At 41.5% G+C, this 17,552-nt stretch overlaps 1 pseudogene; it reads right to left on the bottom strand.

Annotated features, from left to right (window-relative positions):
- Window positions 1–7,611: 7,611 nt before the first annotated feature.
- Window positions 7,612–9,246, bottom strand: LOC147427271 (elongation factor 1-delta 2 pseudogene; annotated as a pseudogene).
- Window positions 9,247–17,552: the final 8,306 nt, after the last annotated feature.

Raw genomic sequence — 17,552 nt, 5'->3', positions numbered from 1 at the left:
ATCTACTTTTCATGAACAATCTGCATACATCCGTGCTCATTCATGAGTGAAACTTGCTCAACATACAATGTGTCATGCCTAGGAAAAGGAATCACACAAAGACGTTGACTAAAATATAGGAAACGATCACGAATGAAACACTCAAAAAATGCATGCTAACTAATCATGTGAACAATAGTACTTCCTGTAAGGGTTCTTTGGACCTAGGCTCGAGAGCCAAGATCGGTTCGTCCTGATTGGTCGAATCTTCTTGTGGGGGTTCTTTGGACCTAGGCTCAAGAGCCAAGATCGATTCTTCGTGATTGATCGAATCTGCAACGAGATTAGCGTCCACAAAAACCTTGCCACGGCCAGATTGGGCATATTCTTCAATCAACGGTTTCCAACAAATGAAATTTTGAACAGAGCAGACGTTATCACCAACATTGATATCTTCATTCTTTAGATGACGCTCAAACCAATTCTTCCTTCTATCTTTCTCCACAAGTGCATTTTGCACAACCAATTGTCTTTCTTCATCTAATCTCTCAGGGATATATAAGCGCTCAGCTAAAGGGTTACTATCCCAACCTTCCTTTGAAGCTACGTGCAGACTAGGAATTACAAACTTCCATGGCATAATTGCTTCTTGGCCATATACCATTTTGAATGGTGTACAATTAATAGCCACTTTCTAAGAAGTACGGTAAGCCCATAGAGCTGATGTCAGTTTTGAATTTCAATTTGTGCAATGAGCTTCGATTGTTTGGGTCAAGATAGAAATCAAGGTCTTGTTAGTGCTCTCAGCTTGGCCATTTGCTTGTGGATAATAAGGCGTGGACTTACGCTTAGCTCCCATTTCCTTCGATGTGAGATAGGACGTTGGGGCAATGGAGAAGAGTCAACTTGACTGTGCACATTATGCTCACTGCAAGTTCGAGAGTCTGAGTACCACACACTACTAGAGTGCTCAGCTTTTGGTCACATTCGAACTTGCTTCTCTCACATTTTCAGCCATAACACTTTATTCACTTGGGAGTCAATTGAAGCATCATGTAACAAGTGTAATGCATCCCATCTCTTAAACCACTTCTTTATGTCTTGCATCCATCCTGTGATCAAGATCTTGCTTTTATGCATCTTTTGAACGTTTTTGCTTGCTTCCCATGCAATTGTAGGGAGTCGATGTGAGGGTTTTGATGCATCTTTTTCATGTACTCCACAACCCTTTCCATGCCCATAACCTCAATTGGAAGAGATCCCGACTCAAGAAGTAGAATCATATATGGTGTTTGTGTCTTAACTTAGAGAAATTTTGTAAGAAAACGCTTTTGGACATTCTCAAACTCTTTCTAAGTAGGCTTTGAGATGCTCCTGCCCCACACTTCAACTCCATAAAGAAGAATCGGTGTCACCAATGCATCAAAAAGATACTTCTTGAGAACCCAACACTTGATGTTTCCCGCATTACACATGCTCTCAAATGCAAAATATGCTTTCTTTCCCGCTTTCAAACGACGCATAGCACATTCATGCCACTTGTGATTGGACAGAACCTCAAGACCAAGGTACTTAAAGATTTCAACAACTTCAAGTGTCTCATTGTTGTACACAATGCATGGCTTCTCCTTATGGTTATTTTTCACAAGCATAACCTTTGTTTTGGATTCTCCCTCTCTCTCCTTTTCTCACATTCTCCTTGTGTTATGTGACGACCCATTACCATGCGTCCTAGCCGCATTCCAAGCTAGGTGGTGCCCCTATTGTGTACCTCCCATGACGACCATCATGCATAGTCTTGGTGTAGAGGCCACTGGGTCTATTTTGTGCTTTCGCCTCTCAGAATCAAGTGTTCAACATATCTATCAATTTTTTCCTTTTACATTAGGACCACATAATTATCTTGGCTTTCTTTTTAAGAGTTAGCCTTACAAGAAAAACTAGCAAGGTATAGACATTGACGATTTGTGGTTGGAGCTCCTTGTCCAAAACCCAAAGGCCTTTTGGAAGCTCCCTGCAGCTTGTGAATAATACCCCATTGAGATCAAGCACAATCAGCCACTCAAGTTTAGCAACCACATTAGTCGCAAGTGTTGTGTTGGCCAATGGCTCATCTAGCCACCAAGATATTATACTACAATACCAATAGTCCAAATGAGTGGAGGCAAATAGAGAGTGCGATCATCATATCAAAAAAGGAGAACTGGTATGACACCAAAAAGTAACCAAATTTGGTACTCAATAGTATTAATTTGGTACTAAATAGTACCAATTTGGTACCTTATTGTGCAATACTTAGTTTGGAAAATGAATAGTAACATTGCAGCACAGTTAGAAGCTGAACACACCAAAATACCATAGAGAGAATAAGAGATAAAAGACAAAGGCCAAAAGATGAATTAATTTTGTGAAATGAAAAGCACTTTGTGTAAAATACATAAGCATGCAAGAAGGGCTTCATTTTACATCCACAAGACAACTGGCCATGGGTGCAATTGTGCTTCTTTCTTTGCACACTAAAAAGCTCCGAGACAGGGTCATCAAATTAGTAGAATCACTTGTTGAATTCTATACAGCATCACCAGCTGTTGGATACCACATTGTTGTTGGTGTTATCCACTTTTTCATTCTTTGCTACCACTTCTTCTTGGCATCCTTTGCTACCACTTCCTCCTTGGTATCCTCGATCCCATTCTTGTTCTTTGCATTGCTTGCCTTTCCCCTTTAGGTTTTTCCACTCCCTTCTTAGCTGATGCACTTTCCCCTTGCCCGTTCTCATTCTCGCTAGTGATTTGATCTCAAGGCTTTGTCTTAGCAGCATTTGGTCCGACATCATCCAGATCCACTATGTGAGGGACTTTAACTTCCACATTATCTTTAGTCTTTTTGCATCTTTGTCCTTGGAGTCACCATTTCCTTCATTATCCCCCATGGTATCACAATGTTGTACCTTATCAGTCTCTTTCCCTTCCACACTACCATACTTTAAATCATGGAGAGGATTTCCTATCTCTTTAGTAACCTCATCCTCCTCCCATAGAGTACTTGCAACATATTTTGAGGCACCTTGCCCATCCTTGACTGCCTCTCCATTTCTTCCCCTGGTCCAGTCGCTGTAGCATCCTCTTCCTCTTCAAAAATAGAGAAAGATAGCGTGTACTTACATAAAACCTCACATTCAATGCAGTTAAGCATATGATTTGCAAATCACATGCATACTTACTCTTCACAACATGATGCCCACTGACCCAGGACTTTGCCACCTCGGAGATCACCATAGTACAACCAAGTTTGGCACAATGATCCATGCTTTGTAACAAAGCAGTGAAGCAAAGTGGGCAATAATGATGTCGGCACATGAGCATAAAGGTTCCAACAACCCCTGGAGACTCCAACAGCTCACCACATGCAACACACACGCCAAACATGTGGATCATACCCACTGAATCAACAACATGGGGCCTAAGATATAGCATGAATCTCTTCCCAAGCATAACATCAACAATCATCTACTTCACAAACAGGGTGTGGCCTTGTGCTTCCTTTCATGTTGCCTCCAGCATATCAAACTTAGCTTGTTGCTTACCAACATCAATACAAGAAGTCCCAAATTAGTACCCAAACTATAGATCTGCTCTCAACTCTTTCAACCTATCAGATGTAGTAGCACATGTTTGAGGCACTCTCACAAAAATACTTTCCATGTCTGTAACATAGTCACGTGTCCACATATGAGGATGTGGGGAGTCTACCTCTGTACAGAGATTACTACCACTTTGTGTAAATGGAGGCTTCTAAATAGATGATAGGTGGCCTTTGTGGGAGGCACCGTTTTTCCTTTGCCAAGTTTTGACCTTTTGCTCCAACCCTCCCGGGCGAATGGCACATATATTGAGTACACTCTCTCCAAACCTCGTGCATGAGACCTTACAGCATGCAGGGTCCTTTGTGGCCACATGCATTTCTTGAAAGCAAAGTAGCATGCAAGCTTTGAAGTGATCTCCCCATAAGATTGAGGGGCTTGGTATGCCTTGTGGAACAAGAACCTGCAAACGTTAACCAGACTTGGCTGCACATTATTCAAGTAAATCTTTGCATTCTTTTGGTAGCGTTTCTTGAAAACACTCATCTAATGGTCATCAGGGAGGTATTCTTCTGTAAGATCCTTTGGAAGCAAACCCTCCATGCTTAGACCATACTCCTCATGGAGATCTTTGGATGTATAGCAAATTTGGTCAAAAGAGCACATGGTGACCTCCCCAATACAAAATTTGGTATTGTATAGTACCAAATTTGGTACTGTAAAGTGCCTCATTTTATATGTTAACCTTCACTCCCTGATGTAGCTTTAAATTTGTGTTTGTCTCATAGCACATATACTTGCATGCATGCAATGCAAAAAAAATAATTGCATAGCTCTCAAGATACCAGACATACACTTGCATGCATGCAATTTAAGAAGAAAATATATAGGGCTCAAAACCTTAAGAAAATCAAATCGAGTGACACAACACAATAGTGTACACATACGAAGGAGAAATACCAACCTCTAGATTTTGTAGATGACCGAGTCTCATCCTTGCCGAAAACTGCTCTAGGCTTTGTTGATTTCTCCACAGAGAATCTCCCCTTGCTAGCTCTTGTGTTTGGGGTGTTGATACTCCGATGAGATTTTGTACCTATGAGGGGTGACCTTGCATCCATGGTCCTAGGCTACTTCTCCTTGTCCGGTGATTCCATGGAAATAGACTTCCTTGCAGGCGTCCTCATAGTCGCAATGGTGCACAACCAGAGACCTCGCTCGCTACACAAAGAATAAAGAAGATGCTTCTTGTGAGAGAGGTGCAAAGCCTTTGCTTGAAAGTGTTGTCTCTGAGAGACGTGCGAAGCTGCTGCTTGACAATACCAAGTGTTACTTCATTGAATTGGACAAGCAGTGATTGCCCGAGTCACATGAATTGAAATGTGCAACTCCCATCCATGATTGCCTCAGTCACATGAATTCAAATGTGCAACTCCCATCCATGATTGCCTGAGTCACATGAATTCAAATGTGCAACTCCCATCCATGATTACCTCCAAACAACCTGGACGTATATAGAAGTATCAACTAGGTAGAAAAAAAGGTCCTTTGTTTGTACCATGAATGCATGCTTTTAGCCCAAAGCATTGTCCAAAATTTTTGTGAAGATGTTGTCATTGACATAGGTACCACTGTCCATCCAATATGGATGGACCCTTTCATTAACAACTATCCACATTGCAGGTAGAAAACCTGCAATGTGTGCGTGTTAAAGGCTTTTGTTTCAAAACAAGTGATAAAATCACGAGGCCTGCCCTTTTAAAGTGTTATTGGTCAAGTTTATGGGAATCATGAAACCATAGAAAAGATCATATAGGATTGTAACAGAATTGGACTTGTAACATGGAAAATAGCGGAATTAAAATAACTATAGTGATCATTTTTAAGAGAATTCTTCAAAAGCATAAAGAGAAGACTTGATGATAGATATCAGCATATTCATTATAGCTAATTAGCTTGGCATAAACAATACTTTGCAAGAGAGAGAATTAGAGAAGTTGACAATAGTTGAGGACCGGATTTACTTGGAGCCGGTCCCCCCTCCAAAAGGCTTTTGTCTTATAGATTCTCCCATAGTACAATACAAGCTTTGTGTTCCTGAAGACCTAATTGATGCAATGAAGATGGAAAGATTCATGCATCAAAATTATGCCCTTAATCAACTTAATGAATGCATTAACTTGTCCCCAGACGCCTCAGTCCGAAGACCTCAAACACCTTCAAAGGTGGAGAGAGCTAGCAAGGAATGAGGGTAGGGAAGAGGACTAAGAAGTAACATACGAGAAAGAAGTACCTTCCTCACCATAGATTACTCTTATAGCTTAGCTTAGCATAGTAATATAGATGGTAGAGAAGATGAGCATGCCATTGAAGCTTGGCACTTGGTTGGATTTGCATTCCATAGCCAAGAGTTGTTGGTGTAGGCTCTCAACTTCTCAAGCTTGGATAAGGAGATGGAGTTCTTTGCTTCACACCATCAAAGTGTGTGTATGTGTGTGAGAATGGGAATAAGGATGCCCAAATCAACCCCCCTCTCATGCTTGGTAGACCTCTCTCTCTCTCTCTCTCTCTCCCTCTCTCTCTTGTATTACTTAATTATATCATTTGGACAAGTGTCCTCTTTTTCCTCTTTGAGAGAAAGAGCTTAATTATTTATTTGAATGCATCTATATTCTCATTGGACCCCTTTAAAGCCTATCCAATAGGATTCAAGCACATCATGAGTGCAAAATGGGGAGGATCTTGACATGTGTCTTTTATGCTTCTTATAAGAGATCATGTTTGAATTGAACACTTCAAGCACGTTAGTCATTTAAGCATGACAAACTTTTATGCCTCTTGAGAGATCATGTTTGAATTGAACACTTCAAGAACCTGTCATTTAAGCATGACAAGCACCTCAAGCTTGGGCAAGGTTCCCACAAACACGTTAAGCACCTTAGTAAGCAAGCACAACAAGCACCTCAAGCTTGGGTAGGGTTCCCACCTCAAGGTCAGCCCCAACTTGCTTAAGGTCTTACGTCTAAGGACTTTTAACACTAACCTTTGGAGGTCTTTAATGAAGCTAACCCTAAGGTCTTATAAGCTCCAATATATGCACATGTCTATATTCTACCTCTTGTTCCCATTCATCTCCCCCATATTAAATGATCAGTTCATTATGAGAAAATCTTTTTGGAATAGGTAGATATTAGATTTTATGACAAGATGGTTTTTGTTTCATTGAGAGTATGGATTACATGGAGATTGGCACACTAAAAGGCGATTGGCATGCTGTTAAAGAGGAGGCATGGTAGGGTTGTTGTAGAGATTGTTGAGTGGCGGCTTTGCCCATACTGCTATGACCACCTTTTGAAGTGGTTATAAGATAATTCCTCAGTGTGTGTGTGTGGCTTTGCCCATGGTTCTATGGCCACCCTCCCAAGGTGTTGCAAATTAGTTTCTCCCTCCCCCCCCCCCCCCCCCCCCCCCCCCCCCCCCCCCCCCCCTCTGTGGGCATGCAATAGGAGACACTTCCAATCACATATGGCATGGTAGAGCCATCTCTCTCTCTCTCTCTCTCTATGGGCATGCAATAGGAGACACTCCCAATCACACATGGCATGGCTGAGCCATCTCTCTCTCTCTCTCTCTCTCTCTCTCTATGGGCATGCAATAGGAGACACTCCCAATCACACATGGCATGGCTCAGCCATCTCTCTCTCTCTCTCTCTCAAGAATGCAATTGCAGATATCTGTTGGTTGCTCCCAATCACATACAACATGGTAGTGGCTCTGTACCCTTTCAAAGATATTGGTTGTAATTACTGACATGACTTGCATATAGAGTTGCAAGAATCACCTCCCACTGTCCATCCCAACTGCAACGCTCTCTTTCCTCTTTTACTCGTAAGGAAAATAATTAAGTATTACTTATTTGCAAGAAATATACCATGTATGAGTTTTAAAGTATCAAAAAGTTTCATGGAAAGATTGGAAGTTAATGTAGGTAAACAGACAATGTCCCCTCGAGTAAACGCTTTGCATATTTTGCAATCATGTACTCGTCCCTATGTTTGGCTGTTAAAGTTCTCGATTAAGCTGTCCACAGTCACAAGGTCATCTTCTACGGTCATCATGCTAGTTAGCTTCTTTATACCACAACCAACTGGCACAAGTTTGGATGCACCCCAATGAAGCCCCGGCATGGGCATACATTGTACAACCTCTTTAATCTTCACCATGTCTGTTTCATCGTCCCGAGCTTTGGCATCTATAAGAAGAGGTGTTTTCCAAGATTCCTTCTTCTTTGCAATCGATTTCTTTTGTTCTTCCCTTTCAACTATAGCTTGTTGTCCTCCTTTGTCTCCTCATCAAAAAGATCTAAATCATCTATCGTAGCCTTAATTGTGGGAGGAGTTGTAGGAGCTAGAGCAGTAGAGCCATTAGCTAGCTCGCGAGATTGGCATACTGGGTGGCAATGTTGACTCCTATTGGTTCACAAGGAAAAGGGAAGATTTTTCTTTAAAAGTTTAGAGATGTGGTTGTACCATAGTGAGCAATTGTTACGGTGAGGCTTTGGAGGTTGGGGAATAGCACAATTAGCCACCACATCATCGCTCAAGGGTTGATACCCAAAGATGTAGCCAAGAAACTGATCCAGCTACTGAAGACCCAACAAGGTGGCAAGATCTAGAAGTTAGACTACCTCAATTGCAAGTTTCCTCTCGCACTCTGTGTTCTCTCTCTCTCTCTCTCTCTCTCTCACACACACACACACACACACACACACACACACACTTATCTAGTTGACAATTCTTGGACTAAACCTTGGCTGACTTGTTCCCTCTTTGGTAATCTCATTCTCGCTATCTCCTGTGCCAAGAATGGAGGCCCTACACTAACTTGGTAATAAGATGATTCTCATGTGCCAAGATGGGGTACCTACACTAACTTGGTATGAAGTGACCCTCCTTTGATGAAGGGATAGCGATGCTTTACCTCACAATTTGGGATTTTAATGCGGGGTTTTATCTTCTTTTTAGTCCTTTTTAAACTTTTCTTCTCATTTTCCCGTTAATCTTCATTTGTAGTGACTCCTCCCTACTCGGGCAATACATGATGGATATTTAAAACCTCTACATTAAAATTAACTCTTACCTATCCTGGGGTTGTGAACAACCGTGCTTACATGTGACCTATCTAAACTTTGGCTCATTCATGGGCTACCTAACTGGAGTCAGTTAGTGGATATGCAATAGTTCTTTTGGTAAATCCTTCTCTCGATTGCGTTCTCAGCAGTGGTTAGGTCGCGACTCCTTCTATATGCACTCGTCCTCTCTCTACGTTCTTAGCACTAACATCCATACTTCAAAGTGCACATGGAAGCCTTGTTTTTTCATTCGCCAGTCCTTGAGCTGAGAGTGCCAACCCTTAGCCAATCTGGCAGTTTATGGAATCACATGGTTTGGTTTAAAAACTCCTAACTTTGATGAGCTGGAGTCTACCTAACTTGGGATTTTTTCAAAAAAAGGAAGTAGACTCCTTCTAGCTATAACAAGCCTGCGTTTCTTTCTCTGTTGCACACGTTGGCCGGTACCATGGCTGAGCCCTACATCTGCTGCTCTATGGAGTGACTTGCACTCTGGAGGCCCCCTCATACAACCATCACCATGCAGCTCTCCGACTTGTATTAGCTCTCGCATGCGTTCTCTACAGATTCAAGGTCTCATAATCGACTTCTGTTGGTATGGTTTCTACACGCTCAGGCTTGGTTTCAGTACCTTCTCTTGTTGCATCTTCCACACGCCCATAACAACACACGTGTGCGCGCGCACACACACACACACACACACACACACACACACACACACACACACACACACACACACACACACACACACATTGTTGAGTACATTGAACACACAACTGCTGACTATAAATTGCACATAACCGCCTGCTCGTTTCAATCACCTGGCCTCGCTTTGAGATTGTGCAAGGAAATCCACGCAACACACACACACACACACACACACACACACACACACACACACACACACACACACACACACACACACTCACACAGAGAGTGCCGAGTGCACATAGGAACATGTATACATGCACATAATTATCTGCATGCCCACCAAAGCCCTCTATGCTGACCTATGCCTTTCTTTGCGAACGTAGCTATGGGAGAACCTTTTTGAATACTTTACTGCAAGCCTTGCTGATGGTGGTCCATAATCGGAATTCATTCTATTACTCAGATCTAGCTGGCTCGCCCATGACTACTCACGAAATCCCTCTATACTCGCAAGGAGTCCCCAAGTGCTCGCCTTCAACCATACACGAGCCATACAACATATCAACACATGGCTCAAGCAGGCATTCGACTACAATATAGGTAGGTGGTCATGGACCTACTTAGAATTTGGTTATATCAAAGTATGCAAGATGCTCATGATTTTGGAATCTGTTGATAGACATACCCAGAATGGTAATGCTTTAAAGCGTTTTGGGGTGAATAAGCTGACAGTGTTACTTTTTGGTCTTGGTCTTGAATAAGCTGACAATGTTACTTTTAAAGTCATTACTTTTTTATGTTGCATGCGTCGGAAGTATAATTCTTTCAGGATTTCAAAACCATTTATGTTGCATGCCTTGGAAGTATAGGATTTCAAACCATTGTAAGGGAATACTCTTTTATAGCATTATGGTAAGGTGACTTGGACCTTAATCCTCCTATGAGGGGCTCTTGGTGAGATGGTATAGTTTGTTGGAGATTTTTTGAAACTTTATTCAAAATACAAGGGAGATGCTGCCGAAATTTCATAAATTATGAGCTTGCAAGATTACCAGCTACTATGATATATGTCCGGATAACATGGGAGTAGACATTGATGGCGGCAAATTATTTTAGGAGACTGCTCAAATTTGGTATATTTGACATATTGATATGTCATTCATTGCATTATTTTTTGACAAGCTTCTACTTCATGAATAATGTAGCTGATGACTTACTCATCAGAGAAAATCTTCAGAATACCGTATCTTTTAAACTACTATCCAAGGTAAGGGATAGTAATTATCTTTGCGAATGGACATAGTCTTACAGGGTGTTTATGATACTACAGGTGTTTGTTATTCTTGGGGTCGGTTATCATTGCATTGAAACATATAAAGAATTGAGGATATGTTTTTTGGAATCCTTTTTGAGATACAAACAAGATGTTAGTCTCTAATATATTTTGAGGATGCTACCATATTTTTGAGCTAGTAACATGGGATATATTGCTAGCTTTTTATAAATGGGATATATTTTAGTTCTTGAAGCCGTAAACCTCCTATGGAGCATCTCGTTGGGAGATGGCATAAACTGAGTTTTTTGAAATAGTACTCAAATTGCAAAGTAGGTGCTGTCCAATTTTTGGTAGGTGTTCTACATTGATCGATAACCCAGAAATACATAGGTATTTGCATCAAATATGGTAATCGACACTAGTGGTTTTTTGAGAGGGCTCGATGAGTATTGCAGTACACATGTATATACATTCAGAGGTTATCTTACTTGAAATCTTAACTTAATAGTCAATCCTAAGGGTAAGCTGTAAAGTAGGTCTACTGGTGTGACATGGATGACAACACCTGCAAAACGCACAAACATAGCCAGTTCTAACTGAATGTTTTTGTATGGATGCAGGTAACATCTGGATCCCTCTCCATGTAGATGTAGTGGAAGCTCATCCCAAAGGGTGGACACACAGAGATACAACATTAAGATATCAATTTGTAATGATCAGAGATCAAATTTTTGATCTAAATAACTGATTTATCCATTAGATACAAAATGTTGTATTGCTGTATATGAAATGTTAATTGAGTTTTATGACACTTTGTTTTAAAATATTGTTATTTAATATATTATTTAATACAATTGTATAAGTATGGTTCAATTCCAACCAAAGACTAGTAGGGAAAAGGAGTGTGTGTTTAAGTATGAAAAATCCCTTATGGCACTATTCCGACCAAAGACTAGTAGGGAAAAGGAGTGTGTGTTTAAGTATGAAAAATCCCTTTAGAATTGAACCATACTTAATAATTGGAATTAGATAATATATTAAATAATAATTTAGTTACTCCAATTTATCTTGACTTCAATCAAACGGTTTTTGTCAGGATATGGGTATTTAGACCCTAAGAATTGGATTGGCGGCTCTCTGGTATAATTATTCCCTAAGAAGTGGAGCGCTTAATGTCTATTATTAATAGCTTGACTCACCTAATCCAAAGGGATGGGTTGGAGTTCTTTAGCTCCTTAATTGGTCAAGTTGATACAAGTTATATTATTACTAGCTTGATCCACCCAATCCAAAGGGATGGGTTGGGGCTCTCAGCTCCTTAATTGATCAAGTACCTACGTGATTACATATAATCTATATACTGTAATCATTATCCACCCTCGAGCAGGTGTGGAATTACAAGTGGTTTTATCTTGCAGGATCGGAATATTGTATAGTAACCATGATGACAACATAGTTCACAAAATTGAGGTGACACATCAACCAAACGCATGAGATGACAGATATGTAGTTTTCATAGTACCATACTCTCCTCCCTGGAGGACCCCTTTATCAAACAACAATTGGATATTATTACATCTAAACCCTACTCAACACATTACAGATGGGTATTCACGCATCTAAACCATACTCTCCTCCATGGAGGACCCCTTTATCATACAACAATTGTGTATTGTTACATCTACACCCTGTTCAACACGTTACTGATGGGTTTGCGCACATCTAAACCCTTTTTTACACAGTACAAGTGAATGAGTTCTAAACATGGAAATTTTTAGGAAGCATGTACTACAATTGGTGGTGGATTGGTCCACTTGGTTGACCATCCTCCACTAAGTGGATCTCTCCTCTGGGATGGGGGAGGGTGTTAATTGAGCTGATGTCAGTTAAGAGGAGCTGCTAAAGATCGAAGCCTTATGAATGCACATCGAAGATGAATATGAAGAAGCAGTGAAGATTGGAGTTACACACTTTTCACATTTTTCCAAAATGGCCATGTATTGTAATTTCCCGATTTATTTAGCCATTGTGATAATTACAATGTGCTACGGGCTCAATAAGAGTTCCAAGATGTAAAGCATAGGTCACTTAGTGTACCTAGGTTGCAGATACAATAAGTGTGGAGTCTCAAAGGTCTTGGGCGCCGGACATTACACATTTTAGACCTTGGCTAAGGTATAAAAACCAATTTTGGTAAGTTTTTTATAAGTTTTTGGATAAGAAATACACAGCGTGAGCTAACGACGCTCACTCCTCTCGTTCTCGCGCTTCTTACTCCCTCTCCGGTTGTCACATTGCAGTTGTGTTTGTTGCATTGCAATCGCAGATAAGAGCTCTACGCATTGATGTAAACACATCACAGTATTTCGTAGCTTTTGGCATCGCTGACCTGTGGCCTAATTTCATCATAACTAGGAATTCACACTTTCAAATCAAAAACTAAGAATAGGCGGGGTATTGGGGCATCATTGCTAAGCATTTAGATGCATTCTGGGTCGAAAACGACTAGGTAAAAAATCTACTGCCGTTAATAATCACGATTTTGGAACTTGACCTAAAGTGGGGTTTGAGACCATAAGCATTTGTGATTAGGTCATAAACATGTCCTAGAAGTTTCGTTATGTTTGGATGTCATCTGGTGCTGTAACAAATGTGATTTGTTTGCCGATGAGCAATTGGCTTTGGGTGCTTTCAGTCACTTGAGTGTAGCTTGAGTTAGATGCGAGTTGTTAGTTGTTTTTCGAGAGATTGACAACCTCTTGTAGCCTCTATGCACTAGTCGAGTCAGCTTCATCCCATGGATTGACAATTTAATCGTGGTTCTTGCTAATACTGCAATAAGATAGGATGGTCAGGATAGACATGCGTCCCACATTTGGCGCCGCTGCCGGGGACGAATAGACCTAAACTAGGGAAAACATGAGCGTTTTGTGTAGTTATCCATTAACTTCCTCTAGGTTCACCTAGAGTAAAACTTTCTTTTTAGAAACCGCATAGCTTAAGATTGTCGTCTTTTGCTGTGTAGAGGTAGCTTGGAGGTAAGTTGTACTTGCCAAGTGCCTTTAGGATTGTAGGATTGTAGATTTAGATTAGGATTTGGAGAATGATTGAGAGGCGAGACAAGTCTTAAGATCGAGGCTCTGAAAACCATAAAAAAAACAAGAAAACTAGTGTTTGTGGACACTTTTCACAATCCCTTTGCATGAGAATCTAAGAGTAGGGTAAGTAGGATCCGAGGTGGATTTCAAAACATTGCTCTCTCTGAAAGAATCAAGTGTGAGTTGTTATTGGAAGTTGCAGAATTTCAGGTCTACGACTATAAATAGCACGAAAAGACTCCACTCAATCCGACTGGAAATAAGCTTAAAAGTTGTATGAACCACTGAGTAAGCTCAATGACACTTTGAGGTAAAATTTTCAAGAGTTGGCCAAAACTCAGATTATTTACTTTTTCTTGACATTTTAGGCCAAATTAAGTTTTGACTTGATTTATAAGCTCAAAATAGATCATGAAAAGATTGTCCAATGAAAAAGTTCAAAAAAGTGTCAGTTTTGGGCCTAAAGTTAATAATCGCAATTATTAACTTTCAACTTTAGATTTGACCAAGGTTCATATCATTGACTCATTGCATGTGTACAAACAACTTTTGTAAAGGACCATAGAATTTGGATCACCAAATTAACCAAATACTACGTAAAAACTAAAGTTTGTACTGACTTTTTGAAACTTGAGTGTAAATTGGAAAAAAATTTATCCAAACTTGATGAAATTTGATTCATAGGCTTATATTGATGTGAAAAACCTGTGTACATGATCACTTGATCAAAAAGATGAAAAAATTATCAGTTGTAAATAATCGTGATTATTTACATCTACCCCTTTTTAAAACTTTTTTGACCAAGTTAGCATACCACTAGTTTTACCATGTTGTAATAAGCCCACAAACCAAATTTGGTAAGATTTGGATCATTGGATTGAAAATTGTGACCAATTTTGCAAAGTCAATCTGCGCTCTGCGGACAGAAAACTGATGACCATTTGACCAAAAGTTGTCAAAACTTGATGAAACTTGGCTAGAGACCTTAACTTGAGGTGCTTAACAGATCTGTGTCAAGATTGGAACAAAAACTTGTAAAAATTTAGCAGAAGTAACTAATCGCGATTATTTACATATGCTCCAAAAATTGACAATCTTGCATATTTAGGTATACCACAAGGTCAAGCACATCAAGTAGACCTCAGAAATCCATTTTGGTGAAATTTGGATCACAAAAGTGAGACTTAAGTCAGATTCTTGAAATCAGAGTCTACGAACACGAAACAGTTGATAAACTTGATGGATTTTGTTCAAATTAAGTTTTAACTTGAAACATAGACTCAAAATAGATTATAAAAAGATTGTCCACTGAAAAAGTTGAAAAAATTGTTCATTTAATGTCAAAAGTCAGTAATCGTGATTATTAACTTTTGGCTAAAAACTGATCAAGGTTGATACTAGAGACTCTATGCATGATTGCAAACATCTTTTGTGAAGGCTCATAGAGTTTGGATCACAAAACAGGCTAAAAACTTAGTAAAAATTGAAATCTGTACTGATTGTCGAGAAATTGACTCTGACTTGATGAATCTTGTTCAAATTAAGTTTTAACTTGATTCATAGGCTCAAAATAGATCATAAAAAGGATGTCTAGTGATGGGAGCAAAGCGAACCCCGAACCCTGACGGCCTCTAAAACGCCGAGGGGCGAATGGCACGCCTCGAGCATGTCACGGTAAAGCGAACAGGGGGGGCACCACTTAGCTTTGAGCGGCTAGGACGCAAACCACGATGATATGAACACCGCAAACTTACACACGCACACACACACACACACACACACACACACACAGAGAGAGAGAGAGAGAGAGAGAGAGAGAGAGAGAGAGAGAGAGAGAGAGAGAGAGAGAGAGAGAGAGAGATTTGCAAATGATGAAAACCCTCCGGGGTGTGAGGGAGAATTTTTTCTGCAATATTTACAAATGACACGCCGTGGTGATAGAGAGGTAGGGAGAAGAGGTGGTGCAAACGACTTGGTGCGTTCTCTAAGACGACTCAATGATTGTGAAGCTTGCTATCAAGAGCGTGTATACGTACGTGTATGCATGGACCATTGGAGTCGAGAGATGGACGTGGCTCCCTTTGCATGGTGCAATTCCCAAGGCAAACCCAACACACAAGTCCCCTCCCCCGTGATGGTGATAGTGTCAACTCTTCCCACTACACTCTACCAAGTGCTGACTTCTCATGAACTGCCCCCCCCGATAGTGACCTCTCAGTGCCAATTTATACGTGTTGACTGCTTGGATTATGGTAATCCCGATGTGATTAGGGTAAGCTTAATCAGGGAGACGAAGCAAGTGGTGGGCCCGGTGTGGTTGACCCTTGCTTTGTTTTGGGAGGTTATTAAAAGATGAGAATCTCTAGGTGGGCCTTTGTGACCATCACCTAGAGAGAGGAAGTTTACAAAATGGGAATTTTACAATGGCTCGGGTGAAAACTGAAGAAATGATGAAAATAACCTATAAATTACTAAAATTGGCGTCGTGGTTGCGTGTTGCCGGCGAATGGCGTGTTGTCGGTGCGTCAGTGTAGCGCGTACTTCTTTTCGGGGTCGACCGGGGCATGCCTTCGGCGCATTTATTTGTAGTGCGTATATGCGTGTGTGTGTACGTATGTGCGTGTGGGCGGATGTGTGTATATATACATAGATGTGGGTGCGCATGCGTGAGTGTGTGTGTGTGTGTATTTGTATGTGTGTGCAAGCGTGCGTCAGAATGGGCTTATTATGTGTATGATATATATTATATATATATATATATATATATATATATATATATATATATATATATATTTTAATCTTTTTTTTTCCGGCTCTGTTGATGGCGGCCTGCTACGCGAGGATGAGGGGTGGGGGGGGGGGATGGTGTGTGTGTGTGTGGGCAAGCATGGGGTGTGTGTATAGAGAGAGAGAGAGAGAGAGAGAAGAGAGAGAGAGAGAGAGAGAGAGAGAGAGAGAGAGAGAGAGAGAGAGAGAGAGAAGTTTCTGAGAGAGAGAGAGAGAGAGAGAGAGAGAGAGAGAGAGAGAGAAGTTTCTGCACCTTCCCAGGCCCGCGAGGGAGAGAGAGAGAGAGCTTACTGCAGGCGGTGGTGAGGGAGGGAGAGGATGAGGGTGTGTGTGTGTGTGGTGTGGGTGTAGAGAGAGAATGTGCTCCGGCTTCTTGTGCTGCGTCTTCGGGCTGAGAAGAGCGAGAGGGAGAGAGAGAGAATGCCGGTTGGGGGCTCAACGTGCATAACGCGTTAGAGAGGGAGAGGGAGGTGAGGTGGGTGTGGATAAGAGAGAGTGAGAGGGTTCTATGGCGGGTGCCCACCGTGGGGGGGGGGGGGGAGGAACCTTATTCTCTGTCTTGCATGGTGTCTCAAGGACGAGAGGAGGGGGGGAAGTCAATGGTGTGGGGGGGGGGGGGGGGGGGGAATAGAGGGGGGGGTAGCGGGCCAAGGGGAGGGTGAATGAGGCCGAGGGGAGGGTGAGGCGAGCGGGTGGGAAAGAGGGGGGAGGGGGGGGGAGAATATTAGCGGGCCAAGGGCTTGCATAGAGGGAAGGAGTGTGAGAGGGGGCGGGTATGTGGATAAGAATACGGGAGAGCGGGAGTTCACATGCGGCTCGACACATAGGGAACGCGAGAGGGAAAGCGAGGGGGGGGAGTCGGAGTGAGTGCTCAAGGCCGCTCCTAGCCAAGGGTGGCCAGTAAGGGGGTGTGTGGGTGAGAGAGAGAGAGAATATTAGAGAGAGGTTTATAGGGAAAAAATGAGAGAGAGAGAGAGAGGGGGGAGGGGAATATTTCATTCGATGCCCGTCGGGGAAATAAACTACAGGGAAAGAGAGAAGGGAGAG

The sequence above is a fragment of the Adiantum capillus-veneris genome, chromosome 24, assembly GCF_014529385.1.
Source record: "Adiantum capillus-veneris isolate H3 chromosome 24, ASM1452938v2, whole genome shotgun sequence".
Lineage (NCBI taxonomy): Eukaryota > Viridiplantae > Streptophyta > Polypodiopsida > Polypodiales > Pteridaceae > Adiantum > Adiantum capillus-veneris.
This window is presented reverse-complemented; position numbering and strand designations above follow the sequence as displayed.